Source organism: Zalophus californianus, chromosome 13 (genome assembly GCF_009762305.2).
Source record: "Zalophus californianus isolate mZalCal1 chromosome 13, mZalCal1.pri.v2, whole genome shotgun sequence".
In the NCBI taxonomy this organism is placed as follows: Eukaryota; Metazoa; Chordata; class Mammalia; order Carnivora; family Otariidae; genus Zalophus; species Zalophus californianus.
The window spans coordinates 87,598,550-87,615,094 of NC_045607.1; the positions used below are offsets into that span (position 1 = coordinate 87,598,550).

The following is a 16,545-nucleotide window of genomic DNA, read 5'->3' on the forward strand; positions in this document are numbered from 1 at the left end:
TCCATTTTGATAAGCTAAATAAACCCCTGCAGTTGGTCCATGATGCAGCCCATATGTAAATGAGTTGTATATTCTTGCAGGAGAGACATGCACAATTTCAGTCTAGTCATCCTTGCCTAATGTGGCTGTCAGGTGTGTCAAGAGCAACAGATGCTTGTTTGACAAAGGACCTTTTTATTCTGGCTAATTAAGCAGTTGGACACACCCGCCTGTTAACGGTTCTGCTTTGTACAGCCAACTCTGGCTGAATCATGCGAATCTACAGCTAAATAGGCCACATTTTGAAAGAAGGCTAATTAACCCCTAGGAGAAGGAAAAGAATATTGCAAAAACCCAGCTGCTGAATGCAACAAGATTAGCATTTCTTCAACCTGATGGGCAAAACCTAGGCAAAGCAAATGTGTTTGGAACAAACATGCGTTATTGCAAGTTTCAAGGCATTCAGATGTTCTTTATGGAACTTCCTGAAGATTATTTAATACACTCAAATTCACAGTTGGATTCCTTTTATCACACACAATGTACATGCCAAATTAAATGGTTTAATAGTCTGACCTAATCAATTACTTTTTAAACAGAACTATATAACTGGGATAGCTTAAAAATAGGTAGTATCCATCTAAATTTTATTGGAGTTCTTCAACCTGAAATAATTTGCTCTCTAAAAAAGCAAAGTCCACAAAGTTTGGCTTCAGTACACTGACTGTAGTGTTTTTCTTTTTATACTGAGGAATGTAACAGGTTCTAATTCAGTATAGAAAATAAAGACTTGGAATTTAATTTTCAAGCGCAACAGAGAATTGCCTTCCTTCTTCCTTAGTATAGAAAAACAAAAGATGCTACTTCCAATTCCTACTTGAACCAAATTAACCAAAGTTATGATAGTCACTTAATGGGTATAATAAAGATAAGTCACATCTAAAATGTGACATTCAAATATAAATTATTTACTTAGAAACCTGGTTCAACACAAGAGTATAGGAATGCTATTTACAGAAAAATAAATTGTCAGAATTTGAATTACTGCTCTTAAAATACAGAACAAGAAGTTTAACATCCGTGTGATTTTACACAGAAAAATCCCAAATCATAATTGATGTTTTGCTGCATAAAATTTTTATTATTAATGTTCTGATTAAGCATCAGCTTCCTTAATAAATGTTAGAAAATAAACATTAGTAAACATAATGCCCAGAGCAATTAAAATCTCTATTAAAATTAGACAACTAAAATGAGCTGTGCTTTTGGGGGGTGGGGGAGGTTGCCATTATTTACTTCCCCGAACATAAAAATAGTATGAAAAATACACATTTCTGGACTATTCTGGAGTAGATGATGAAAAATATTAAGATGATTTCAATTCTTCAAAAAAACAATCCTAAGGATATTAAGCAACTTTCAAAGAAGACAATATAACATAAAACAATGGGCCATATTAGAAAGTTTATACAAGTAGGTAAATTATCATGTGATAAATGTAGTTTTGAAACTCTGACAAAAATATATTGAACTGATTAATTTGACTACAAACATAAAACACTATGACTTGGCTTTTTTCCCCGCTTCGTCTAGTACAAATGAAAGAAACCGGTTAAGCTACAGCCTGTAGTCAACCTTTTTTATTTAAAATACACCTCTGTGAAAGTTTATTCATTGTATAACACAGGGCTTTATCAAATAAATAAATCAAGTAACTGAAGGGATATAGAAGGAAAATTCATGATTTTCTGTATTATAAAAGCTCTGCCTGTTTATTTAGGTTTAATACTGTAATCCTCATGACTATGTCCAATTAATCTTTTGTACTAAATTGATCTGTAGACAATGATGGAATGATAATAGTGTAGACTGTTAGGCAGGCATCTTCCCGTGATAACTGATGACAGTGATTAATGTTGGTGATGATTAATCAGCACACTGGTAACACATACAGGTTGCCTGGGTAACTTTTTTCACTTTTCAAACAAAGGTTTTCGCTTAACTAATTCTTCCCTTGACTCAGAGTATGAAAAACTCTTTCTTTGGAGAAGAATAAAATCAAATTAAATTACTTTAACAGCTTTTACCTTGAAGGACCAATTACTTAAAAAATAAAACCCATCTACTAACATATTAGTAAAGCTGAACTACTGAAATAACATAAAAACTACTTTATTATTTGTTATTTGTTTCTAGTTATCAAGAGTAGCTGTCATCAGGCCCAGAGGTCATTTTGGGGAAAAGAGAACCAACGGCTTGTCCAGTCTACTGCTGGTGCCATCCCAGCATTTTCTCCCACTCATGTTCATGAGTAGGCAAATGGGGTCTTACCTGCATGACCTATGCTAAAAATGGTGCTGCACAGATACCAGCTGAAAGAAAAGGAAAAGAAAACCAAAGAAACAAGAACATCTATAGTATCCTACACTCTTTCCTACTGGAAGGAGAGTCTGAGAACACAGTGATGTAATTTACAGAAAGATTCTTACCAAAATGTACCAGACAAAGCTATAAATGTTTCTCCCTATTGGTCCATCCAATCCTGAGAGTGATCAGAACCTACTGGATGGAGCATTTAATGGTATTAATGCTCAGCATTGAAAGATGACGAGCAACAAGCCCTTTATTATAAATCTATCATCTTCATTATTAGCGATATTAATAAGAATAGCTACCTCTGCTGAGCACTTACCATGTGATAGACACTCTGCACACATTTAACCTTAATTTCACCCATCAAGTAGACATTGCCATTTTATAGCAGAGGAAAGTAACGGTTAGAGATTAACTTGCCCAGGGTCACAGAGCTATTAAGGGATGAAGTCAGGATTCAAGTCCAGGTCTGTCTTACTCCAATAATGGCAAGCTGTCATTGGGCCCTAGGTGGCCACATAGACAGCAGCAGTACTGAGGCTATTTTAGCAAAATCAACTCTAAAAGAGATAAAGTAGTCTATGAAGACTTTGGGCACTGAGAAAGAATTCTAAATTTGAAGAGACACAAATATGCATAAATTGCACAATTTCACATAAATTGCAAATATGTACTTTGCCTAATATGTAATCAATACACTTTTATGAAGTTATCAAACCTATAATTTTTATGATATGGAAAAGCATACCATGGATTAAGAGACCTACCCTAACCTTGTATTCACAAAATATTTTATAGATTAAAGAGGTTATAATGTAGACTCATTTGCATTTAAGAACAAGTCCTAAAAAACAGCCAAACAAGGGCCCAGTTAAATGAATGTGTATGTATATACAATATCATATATAAACACAAGGATACTCATTCAAGTATTGTATATGATAGGGTAGCGAATAATAAGCAACCAAAATATCCATAATTGGGGAACTTACAAATTGTTCTATTCTGTATCCCTTTAGTGGAATACCATACAGATCTATAAAAGCCAACATGGAAAGATATTCATAATAATGTAAGTAGAAAAGGCAGGTTGCCAAATAATATGCTGCCCACAATGCAATCTTCTTCTTCACAGATACATAAATGCATGCTTTGGAAAAACGCTTGAGGAGACAGAATAACATCAATGGAACTTCCAACTCTTGAAATACGGGCTTTTCCAAACCAATGACCGTAAACTCTGAGTGGTCTCAAGCTAACCTTGGACTTGCTGGTCAAAAGCAACACAGGCTCCAGAGACCCATTTAGCCTGAAGCCACCCCCCAAAAAGTCAGTGTTAGATTCTATAACCTAAAACAGACCTTATAAGCTCAAAGACAGCTGCAAAGGTAGATTCTGATCTGTTCAGTAGCAGGGCAAGAGCTCTGTCTCCCTTCCTAGTAAAGTGACTCAAAAAAACCCAACTTCTACAGTGTTGCTGTTGGAATTAGCCTATTTAAAAAATGTATCTGGAGATTATATCTACAGACCCATTCATTGCTAATTCCAAGACACTGGTCATTCTCTCCTGAAAGAAGGAAATCTAGTAACACACACTCTTGAATGTTAATATCCAATATGATCCCTTCCTTATGACACTACCCAGTGCCTATTGTCCATTCCAGAATTGAGACATGACTTTTAATTCTGCTCCCTTCCATACAAACTGAGAAGAGCTATAGTGCTTCTTCCAAAGACCTCGAACTGAAAAGAGGATATAAGTGGGGAATCTAGATGTTTAATCCCACCACACAAACAAGTATTCCCTTTTGGAACTAGCCTCAACGGTATCTGGTCCTTCTTCCTACAAACCCTGAACTTCACACACAGAACTTTTGTCTTTCTTTCCCTAGACTCACTAGTGTGGCTTCATCCACATGCGTGAAAGTAACCATCCCGCCTTATGTTATGGGACTGATAAACAAGAAGAGGCTTGCCACCGAGGGCTTCCCAATGATCTTACATTAGAGGGGGTGAGACAGAGAAGGCTTATATAAAAAGCCTACAAGGCAGGATTATATAAAAAGCCACAAAAGAAAACAAGCAGGTAGTGTCGCCCCAGAACAGGATTTTACAGGGAATGAAGGCAAGAACAGGAATACTTAATTTTCTTCACAACAGAGAGGGCTCCAATAACAACTTTCTTCTTGGATTCTCTTGCCTACACAAGACACTTTTCTATTTTTTTTCCTCTCATTTTCTTTTTATAAAAGCGGAGAATAGAGCCTTTTGCAGTTCCCAACTCTCCTAATGACAGGCTTACAGAGATCAACACATCTAAAAGGGGAAAATAATACTGTGTAATAACACTGCTAATAATGGAAATAATATACACCACTTTAATCTTAAAGAACTGAATTCTCGTTACTGCCATTTTTTTGGCAAATGTCATGAACAGGGGTGTTGGTGGACTTGGAAAAAAAATCTATATATTTACACACATATAAGTTCTGGAAACACTTAAAAACATGCTATTAAATCAAATTAAATTTTTACATCCATTTTCATTATAAAACGCATGTGTATACACCTGGAATAAAGGCTCGGACAAAGGATGAAAAGTAAAACACATTGAGGAGTCCAGCCAACTCTGTACACTCAGAAACTTAACAGAAAAATTATTTCTCTCTAAAAATCAGTATTACTTGAAATAAGTCAATTACACTGAATTAAAGACAATGTCCCTTTGGATTTATTTTATGGGAATTGGTGACGCACCCTGTGTACGCCTGTCCTTCCAACTCGGTCCAAAGCATTTTCTTGGCTCCAAAAACAAGTTTCTTCACTGGTGGGCTACTATCTTAGGCTACCTCCTAAATCTATGGTTAATACCCCTAACTGGAGTTACTAATATGCTTAAAATCAACTATAAGCTCTTTATGTTTAAAAGCAATTGTCATTTTGTAATGTTTTATGTAAGTTGTGAAATTTCACCTAATGAGTTCTTTTCCACCCTCCCTACTCCTCTTACACTTAGACGGTCTTCCCAGGGGGCTAAAAAAAAGGTAAGGGAACTCGTCTTTGTCCCTGAAAATACACTAATAGTAACTGTCTTGTCCCAATCATTTTCTTGATCACCGTATGTTTCCCTTCACCTCCCAAACCTAACTAGCCCAATGATGCGGCTTCCTCATCTGTCTCTCTCAAAACTCTCCTCACATACCTTCATCTCTCCAGAGTTCAGGCCACTCCTGGCAATAGGTCCCCAGGGCCCTCAGGATAAACTGCAAACCCCCAACAGGGCTTCTAAGGCTCATTAGCACAGAGCTCTTGCCTACCATCTTCCTAAGACCACATACGATCCAAGCATGTGGAACCACTCTCGGTTCCCCAAACCCAGGGTCTGTGAACAAGGAGTTCCCTCTGACCAGAGCAATGCTTCCTGACCACCTTCTCTCACCTTCACTTCATCTTTTGCATCTCAGGATTCCACTGCCCCCAGATAGCCTTCCAGAACACCACTACTCTGCTCCCTTCTTCTGAACAAGTGTGGGACTGGTGTCCTCCTGGGTGCTCCCAGAGCACCTTATTTTTACTCAGTGCATTGCAGGTATCACATTGCAGGGCAACTGTCTCTCCAAGCAGACGATGAATGCCACGAGCCCATGCCTCTTTTCCACCTACAAATATACACACAGATCTGCAATTTGTTGAGTGAACAGGTGAATAAAAAAGGGAATGAGATGACTCTTGCATGGACAGTAGTCTTAATAAATTATTTCCACAGTGTCACACAATAGATGCAGATTGTATTTCTCTTTAGCACCTTTCAGCTCTCAGACAGCATAGTTACTGCGTATTTGAGTTTAAAAATCTTATTTATCAATCAGCAGCTATTCATATCCCTAGCACTCCATTAGGCTGACAGGAAGATAGTGGTTCAGGGTCACAGTTTGTCTGATTATTGGTCTTTAAGTAATAGTGAAATATTATGTTTGCACGTGTATGTATTTGGTAATTGCATGTGCAACTTTTTACACTTTGCTTGTTCAGTGAAGAATGGAAACATACGTGAGTTTTAATCAGGGTCCTGACAGCGTTCGCCCGAGTGATGGGAGATAATGGGAATCCAAGAATTTTAGAACTTGAAAGTATCTAAGATAGAGGTTTAAATCTGTTATTTTATTTATTAGGGAAGTGAGACCCTAAAAAAAAGGGCGGAATGAGTTTGGGGAGCCCGGATGGCTCAGTCGGTTAAATGTCTGACTCTTGATTTCGGCTCAGGTCATGATCTCAGGGTCGTGGGTCCGGCCCTACGTCAGGCTCCCTCTCCCTCTGTCCCTCCTCCCCTGGCTCTCTCTCAAAAATAAATAAATAGATAGATAGATAGATAGATAGATAGATAGATAGATAGATAGGTAATTTTTTAAAAGAAGGGGGACAGGAATGAGTTTAAGACCTTGCTGACACATTACTATTAAGAGTATTAGTATCAGAGGCATTTCATACTTCAAATTCTGTATAAATATAATTTTCTATTAGAACCATTTCTAATCAAGTTATTCGATAAGAATGTTTTCTCTTAATGGTCCAATGTGACTTTGCTTTCAATTCTCATTAAGGCAGAATTTTGTAACAACTCCCCTCTTCCGAGATTTGTAAGCCTCAACAGATTTTGTGTGTAATTTCTTAAAAAATGAACAAGATAAGGATTAAATAAACTCAAATGAGCAAATTAAGTCTTCAGCTATTGCTCTGAACCTCCTGACATATCATTTACTTTGTTTTAATAAGTACACCTGATTTGCTGAATTGAGGATTCAGATCCAATGCTCTAATCATGTCATCTTAGAAAAGGTGGCCTGGTATGCTTCCTTTGTTTTTATGAGACAGAAGCACTCAGAGATCTTTAATTTTCATAGCTGAAATGCTAAGAATAAGTAATTAGCCTAATAGTAATTGTTCTAACTTCATCATTAATTAACCACTTGAAATTTATTTGAGATTGGCAACATTCAACTGACATTCTTCTATAGTCTCTTAACAATCATTGAAACTTTTCACAGAAAAAGGTGTTCCAAGAAGCCTCCAGTTACAAATCAGTTAACACATTTATGTAAGGATTCTACATGCATTACTTCATCTGTCCAGAAATCCTATGAGGTAGGTGCTATTATTATCTCATTTTTATTGATGAGAAAACCTAGGTTCAAAGCTTAAATAACTCTGTGAGCCCCAAGGTCACACAGCTATGAATGGGCAAAGTGAGGGCTTGAATGTATTACACCATCTATTAGGTTCCAGGAGCAAAAATTTGGATTTTTTTTTTTAATCCAGCCATAGGCTTATAATGTGACAACTTAAAGGTTTTACAGACCAGCGATTAGGTCATCCTGTGGAAAGTAGCAGTCTTGTCTACCTTTTAAAACTTCTACATTACAGGAACTGGACATGCTGCAATTTTCAACCTAGTTACTAGTTTTCCATGATACGTTAGGCTCTAAAATCATCTTAATTTCATTTCCAGCAACACGGAGTACCTGACAAGATGGCTGTCTATTCCATTCTGTACATCACAGCAATGCTGGATCATGTAAGGTTCTATACCACCTCTGCCAAGGTATCGATACACGTAGGCTTTTTAGAATTTGAATCACGGGTTAGAAAGCATTTAAAAAAAAAGTATAATATCTTCTCTTTCTAAAATTTTGGAGTTGAGTTGTCTGATGCCCACCATCAATGCCACTTCTAAAGGAATAGGAATGACCAGATGCAGCTTCTCAGATGCCAGATGAAAGGATAGCCTCAACTAGTTAATTCAACAAAAAATTGATTTTGGGGGAAACCAAAGGGTCTTTGGCGCAGGTGCCAGGAACTGTTGCTCCCTGACCTGTACATATAGTTACAAATTGCCTTCAGTAACTCCAACAAAATATATTTAACTCTCCTACCTCACGGCCTTGCACTGCAATCAGAGGCAGTAACTGGGAAGCAGACAGAACTTTAAGGAAGGTTGCTGGCCAAAGGCAGGGCTCAGGGAAACCAATCACCAAAGCAATGCCCTACAACAGACCTGGAAGAGAATGATCATCTCTATTCCTGCTTGGGCACAGGATCACCTTTCCTTGATACACGCCGAATGATCTGACCCCTTTCATTGCTTCAGTCAAACGTTCACATGGGACATATGTTGCTACAGTGATCAGAAGAGCAGAGCAAAGTAAAAATTTCTCAATTCTCACACAGACCTTTAATTCTACATCTTCAATATCTTGGAAGTCTATGTTGTGGCAGCCATGTCTCACACACTCACACACTCACACACACAGGCACACAGGTGATTAGAATCAAAAGTTAGGCTGGATACATAGTAACACACATGCAGATACAGGCAGAGACAGAAGACCTTCCAAATGGTTTCAACTCCGGCTAGAGGGTGTGGCTGAGGAAAAAAATCCTCCAATTCTAAAGACAATTTCATAGCTTCATTGTCCCCTAGACAGTGGTAGCAATATGCTAACACTGGGTCTATTTTGCCAAAAATCAACTTGCTAGGGATCGTTTTGCCTAATGGTCAATTTGGGAAATTGACAAGTTCACTCAAAACTTGAGTCTTTTAACTATGTATACTGTTGACATAATTTGTACAGTTTTAATGGGCCTTTTGAAGATTTCTTTGATGCTCACACTGATGAAGTCAAGGTTTCAATTTGTCTGAACTTTTGCTCCAAGCTAGCGCAACAGCCTACCTAGAACTATAATCTGGAATTTTGCCATTTTCTGGGCCAGTAACTTTTGAGAATAAGAATTTGTTTATTTTAAATCAAAGGGTTGTGCATGTCTTGAATGCCATGGAGTTTACAAATGATAATAGGGAAGGTTTATTTTTTGCAACATGTTTGTCATCCGTTAAATGCATTCTGCACTTCTCTTAATTCACAAATTTGCTAAGCAGTTTAACTAGATAAATATGTTGCTTCTGTTTTAAGCAACTGAAAGGCCTTCGGTATATGAAATATCATTGATAAATTTGGCACTGAGCTGAATTGGACTGATAAATATTTCTGTTGCCAAGAGTCTGCAGTGAAATTGCTATATAAAAATTAAAACCAAATTAAAACTAATTAATGCTTCCCACCAAAAATTTCAAAAGCTTTTGCAACTATTCTATGCAGTGTGATTTGTGATAAACTTTACATGTAGTTCACACAAACATATTTCAGGCAGTTGATAATTTGGAAAATTGGTTCCTAGGCAAATTGATAAATGAGAGTACTTGGTAAATATAACAAAACTGCCATTCAGTTTATGTTTTAGCAAACCGCCTGTAGGAGAATTATTCATTCAGTACACTGATCACTCGGTACATTTTGCGGGGAAGGTGAGGTGTGATAGATTCTCAGATAATTGGCCTATCTCCCAGTATCAAAGGTTTTAAACTGAAAGAATATCCAGAGATCATCAAGTTCAGGCCCCATTTCACAGGAAACCTGAGACTAATAAGCCAAATGGATTTGTTAGTATCAGAGCTGGCATTAGAACTCAGAACTCCCAATGCCCAGTCAATAGCTCTAACAGACTCTGGTTTATAAGAGAAGAAAAAAAAAAAAAAAATAGCAGCAAGGCCTGCCAGAATCTCAGAGTGCTTATTATACAATGAGAGAAATGCTCATAACATGGAGAATGAAATCCTAGAGTAAGAGGGTCTCTTAGACGTTTCCAAGTTTCTTTCTCACATAAATAAGGCACTGTTTTTGGGTGTTGAACAAGATTTCAAGTAAGTTAAACTTTGTGTGTGTGTGTGTGTGTGTGTGTGTGTGTGTGTGTGTAGATATCAACTAAAATGGTTCACTGGATTTTCTATTCTGTAGAAATTCTGGATCATCTTGTAAAACTGTTTTTTTTTTTTTCTTTCTCAGCTACAAGGAGCATCTTGGTGATAGAGGTTCAGTATTTTATTATTAGATGGAGTGTCTGAGTGTCTCAGGCTCACAGTTTTATCATTACATCATCTCTGTATATAACGTACAATACACAAACCCACTGTGTTTACGCTGAAATGAACCAAAAAGACTAATTTCTAGTTTGCCAGGAAGAAGGGGTAAAAGCAAAATTCAACACCACAGTAATTGCCACTAAAATAAACAGGGAACAAATTCTGAATTTTCACTTGCAGCAAATACGTGTAATTTTGGGGTGTGAGACAGAAACCTTTTAAATGTAATGGTTTGGGTAACAGCTTTTATAAGGTGCACTTTTCACTGTCAAACAGCATAAAATGCTCATAAGAGTAATCAGTTTTAGGTGGCAGGTTTACAAGCTTTCCACAACTTGTGCTATTTATCCATGTTAAAATGTTTTGCAATTACCTCTTTCCGTATTATGTTCACGCTTTCTTTTAAAAAGATTCTGAAATTGTTTTGTAAGACTGTAACTCCGAAAACAACCATATTGCTTGACTTTTTTACTCATCTGATGCACACTGTTGGTTTTTATTAACTCACAAGTTGTCCACAGCTAATTTACAGGGAAGTAGTACTTCTGCAATATTGAAGGATATTAAAGCAAGGTAGTAGCAAACAACCTCCCAATATAATCTAGTCAAAAATTATATCTTCTCTGTAACTTCTCCTATGAAGGTAACAGAAATGATTTTCTTGTTGTACCAAAATAGTAAGCTAACATTTACATATTATATTCAAAACCATATACAAATATGAGATGATTACTTCTCATGGTTCCATGGCATCATTTTTCACACAAACCAGATTTACAAGGAGGGTGTTTTCTGAATGCAACTGGAAGGTTATTTACATATGAAAACTCTGTTCCTTTTCCTTCTGAGATTTCCTTACAGGATTCCTTACTCAATACTGAATGATATATTACTTTCAATTAAGATAACAGGAGCATTTTAATAAATCGTTCTTCCTCGCCCTCTCTTTTCCCTCGCTCTCTGCCCCTTTCGGCCTTCTCTCCCTGGCCTCCCCCCCTTTTCCCCACTCTGCTCCACCTTCCTAAGAGTAAGAACCTAGTGAGGCCCAGTTAAATTATAGCCACACGACAGCCCCTCCAAACTGCTCTGAGTATATAAGCTGAGTTAGCAATGTAGCTTAATTACGCCAATCATTTTTCTTTGAGATGACTTTTGTGCATCTTAACAACTAATTTTGACATGAACCATAGGCTTGACCTTAGCTACAGCATTTCATTACAGACATCAAAAATGGACAAGCATACTATTCTTCAATACTTACAGATAAGCTATATGGCCAAAGTATTTGGTGTATCAAAACAAAGTGTATTGTGAAATCAGATCACCAGTGCTGAATATTCCTGGCTTGTCCTTTCCCGACTATAGTAGAACCACTCTAAGACCACTAAAGGTAAACACTAGTCATGTTGTATTACTTTATTTTATGTGGCTATGTTCGGAGCAATTTAGGCTCAGGGACTCTAAGGTTGGACATGCCCTTCAAGGTAATGACCTTGAGTCTCTGATCGGGTCATGACCTATCTGTTTGAATCTCCTTCATGAAGCACTTACCATACCACTGCACCAGGGATATTATGAGTTACAGAATCTTGCTCTTAATGTGACTCCAAGGTAACTCTATTTTTAAGTACGTAAGTAGCAATTAGCAGTAGAAAGGCAAAAGAAGCAAACAACTTAATAAGGACAGATTTATTAATGCATTTTGCTGTCTTTTCTTCTTGAGAGGGCTCTTCACAAAAATATCATTTCCCTAAAGTAAATATATTGAGTAAAAAGCCATAAGATAAAGGTGCAAAGGGTGACGCTGGCTTTTCTGAAGGTCAACAGCTGTTGCTCCAAACCCATGCACGTCAGTGAAATCGGTGAGTCCCTGAGGCTGCTTCTGGAGATGCAATGCAGTTGCAACAGAAGCTTTCGCCTGGTTCCAAAACACAGGAGGCCATCCGTTTTTTTAGGCACACCAACCCCATTACAAAGTTATTTTTAGAAACAGAGGGAAATTTATGACTATCTTTGAACTTCTAGAAAAAAGAACCTACAAATTTCTCACTTATTAAATTATTGCTGCTGGCAATTCTACTATAAAATTCCTTTTTCTTTCAAATCGAATATTAATAAGGCTACCACCACTGCTGAAAATCCGTGTTTATTATGTAATATGAGTTGAATAAAAATCAATACAGAGAGAGAATAGGACAGTTTTTAAGAAATAAAATTCTAATCGGTTTTATATTGATGAATCTAAAAATGGCACTTCTTAAGGTTGGCTCTTAAAACACAGGCTTATGTGAAAATTTATCTCAGTTTAACAGGAAAACCCCCAAAATCCAAAACACCCTTTCCTTGGGAAATACACAAAATGCATAAATTTCTACAAAATCTGTCACTTTATAGCAACATCTAAACTTTTTTTTCAGTCATAACTTTTTCTCCTAAAAAGAACTTGCCCCAAACGAAACATCTCTATCTTCTTAGAATGTTATTAAAATCTTTATTAAAGTATAACATAATACACACAAAGCAGAATTTTTTAAGTGCACTCGATTTACCCAATAAATTATTCTGCTGAAAATTATGAATAAGACTCAACAATAATTAACAATTCATAATTTAAGTGATAATTAATGTTCCTTCCCAAGAATAGATAATCAAATTATTTTTTACATGGGAGTTAAATTTATATTTCAGGATTAACCTATTATAGTTGATGATTTGAGTTGCTCAGGAGTGAACTCTTTTGATTTTCTTTTTTTTAAGTGGCTCCTCTTCCGTACATATTTAGATTATACTCTTTTTCATGTATAGGTTTAACTTGAGAGAAAAAAAAAAAACCTCAATAGAGAAAATTATCTAAAAGTACTGTACATTCTGGACACAATTTCTTTGAAGGCCTCATCCCTGCTTCCCTTTCTTCTTGCTTTGAAGACAAGGAACAAATGCTTCCTGAATATGGATTTAACCTAACAGTTCACTGCTTTAACACCTTCAGAGTCAAGATAGTTGGAACAAATATAAGCTAAGCTCTGCAGTACTGTATAGCAGTTCTCTTGGCAACTGTGAGTAAGGCTGCAAGTGAAAAACCTTTTATGCTTTTTTGCATAGTATCTCAGTGTGGGAGGATGAAGACTAAGTAATAAATTAGAAAACAGAAAAAAATTACATCCTCTACCTAGAGAAAATGAAGAAAGGTAAGGCTGGTGTTTCGTACCCAAAAGATTCTCCCAATAAATCAGGATCGTTTTGTTCCATCTTTAGCTACTTTAGATACATCCCATTTTTTAAAGATTTTATTTATTTATTTGAGAAAGAGAGAATGAGAGACAGAGAGAGAGATCATGAGGGGGGGAGGGTCGGAGGGAGAAGCAGACTCGGGAGTCTGATTTGGGACTCCATCCTGGGACTCCAGGATCATGACCTGGGCTGAAGGCAGTCACTTAACCAACTGAGCCACCCAGGCACCCAATACATTCCATTTTTTAAGTGACCATTTATTGAATGCCTACAACTAAATTTAATACTTTAATTCTCAACAACCTTGTAAAATGTGTGTTGTTCTCTATTCCATAAAAATGGGACACTGAGAGCCACGGAGACCCAACTATTTTCCAAAGGTTCCACCACTCACAAAAGACAACACCAGGATCCACATGGAATTTCATTTGACTATAAAGTCTATGTTCTTGCCATAGCTCCTGTGCTTACAAGTTTTTGTTTGTTTTCCATATTTCCAAGTGAATGGAAACAAATTTGGGTTTCAAATTTGAAATCTGCAACTGTTATAAAATGACACTCTTAAGAGTAAAATCATGGTCCTGCAATATCAGTGAGAAATTTACACCAGGGACTTCTTCAGTGTTCATACACACGCCAGTTTGGAAGACTCAAGGATATATGTGTCATCTTCCCAAAAGAGCACATTACGTTAGATAGGATTTTAATGGGTTCAATAACTGTTCCCAATCTATTTAAGAATAAAACTCATAAATTATGCTCACAACCTATGTCCAACCCAAATCCAATAAATATTCACTTGCCAAATGCCAGTAACGTTAGATGCTAGAAGAGATGGCAAGATGAGGAAATCATTAAATTCCCTGACTGCCTCCTCTTTGATCTTCCCCTAACAAAGCCTATTCCCCTAAGATACATCCTTGTCCTTCTGCGTTGCACTCAGCACACACTGTCCCTCGAATGATAGTTTGCAGCTTCAGGGTTCACTTGTATATTATGATGACCTTCAAATCTATTCTCCCAGCCCCTACTTCTCATTGACCTAAATTCTGGCCCCATAATACGAACTGTCTCTTTGCAAATGCAACACAATGAGATCTGTGACATTCATGTTCATAGCCCTCCAACCTCTCTGACTCCTCAACCTCTCTCTCTGTGTCAATGCCTAGAAGATAGTGAGTGATGTCTCTGACTGTCCCAGGCTCTAGCCTTCATGGAGCTTTATTCACTGTCTAGATCTCCTCTAAACTCTGAACCTATTTGGTTTAATTACCAGACTCACTCACAGTAAGTAACCTCATCTATGTTAACTATTTATTCCCTCCATATATACAGATGTTTCTAGGTCTAAAGGACAGCATAAAATCTGAACAGGTAATTGACTGTGAAAGTAAACTAAAAGCACTTACTTGGGAGTCAGGCCATAACTTCCACAACCCTCCCATGGCAAATATTGTTGAAGTCCTACAATGCGCCAAGCAATTTAACTAGGTGCTTTATAAATACTACTCCATTTAATGCTGACAACCAAAAGAGAAAACAGGTATTATGTGAGCACAGAGAACAACAACTGATGATTACTACCCACATTTTAGGCATAAAATTTAGAATCGCTGGGGCACCTGGGTGGCTCAGTCAGGTGCTCAGGTCAGGATCCCAGCATTCTGGGATCAAGCCCCACATTGGGCTCCCTGCTCAGTGGGGAGTCTGCTTCTTCCTCTCCCTCTGCAGCTCTGCCAGCTCATTCTGTCTCTCTTGTCACTCATTCTGTCTCTCAAGTAAATAAATAAAGTCTTAAAAAAAAATTTTTTTTAATTAGAATCATTAAATAACTTGTCCAGGGTCACATATCGAGCAAGCAATAGTGCTAGAATTCGAATCTAACTCTAGCTGACGTCCACACTAGTATTCCTTATGTGATGCTATGTCTGGCCTGTTTCTGCCATTTACTAAAGTCACTTTAACCTGAGCCTCAGTTTACTCATCCAGAAAAAGAAAGGATGTTATCAGTGTTCGTATGGGAGGAACAATAAGCCAGTAGGAAGGCATCTGAAGTGAGGCATTTTTCCAAGTTCCCACATATACATTACACATGATTCCAGTATGGTCCTCCATCCCATTGCCCCAACTGTTGCTAAGGTTCACTGGCTGTTCTTATACTGTACATGAAGAGGTATAATACAGTATGAAAGTATATTGTGATAAGTTAAGGAAGCATACTGTAAGCCATATAGTAACCCCTGAAAGAATAAAACAAAGAGGTATCACAATAAGCCAATAAAGGGGATAAGATGGAATCAAAAATTACTCAAGTAATCTAAAAGAAAAAAAAAAGAGGAAAAAGAACCAAACAATAGGTACAATGGATAAGAAAACAAACGGCAACATGGTGGATTCAAACCTAACCATATCAATAATCACACAAAATGCAGTTTAAACAAACCAATGAAAAAGCAGAGACAGTCAAATCATATAAAAAACAAAGACCAAACTAAATGTTGTTTATAAGAAATCCACTGTAAATATGGTGTCACAGGAAAAGTAAGAGGATTGAAGAAGATACACCATGCTATATTTTAATACCAAATGAAATAAATTTTGAAGCAGAAAATATTACCAGGAATAAGAAGGGTCATTTCATAATGATAAAGGAGCCAATTCATCAAGAGAACCTACAAACCCAAATTTTATGCACCTACTATCAGAACTTCAAAATACATAAAGCAAAACCTGATTGAACTGAAAGAGATATGGAAAAATGCACTATCAGAGATGGAGATTTTTAACATTCACCTTTCAATAATTGATATAACAATTAGACAGAAAAATCAGAAAGGATATAGAAAACTTCAGCACCATCAACCAACCTGACCTAATTAACAGTTACGGAACATTCTACCCAACAATTGCAGAATACATATCCTTCCCAACTACACACTGAACATTTACCAGGACAGACCACATTCTGACCACCAAACAAGTCTCAA

The 16,545-nt window shown here is 37.0% G+C and overlaps 1 protein-coding gene across 13 annotated transcripts in view; it reads right to left on the reverse strand.

Moving 5' to 3' along the window:
* Positions 1-16,545, reverse strand: part of RFX3 (regulatory factor X3) — a 274,696-nt gene that overhangs the window by 153,393 nt on the left and 104,758 nt on the right. Inside the window, exon 1 of one of the 13 annotated variants that reach the window (XM_027616072.1) lies at positions 5,792-5,906. The exons of the other annotated variants lie outside the window; for them this stretch is intronic. The gene's annotated coding sequence lies outside the window, so the exon portion shown is untranslated. Of the gene's footprint in view, positions 1-5,791; positions 5,907-16,545 lie in introns of those variants that run through there. 13 annotated transcript variants of the gene reach the window in all.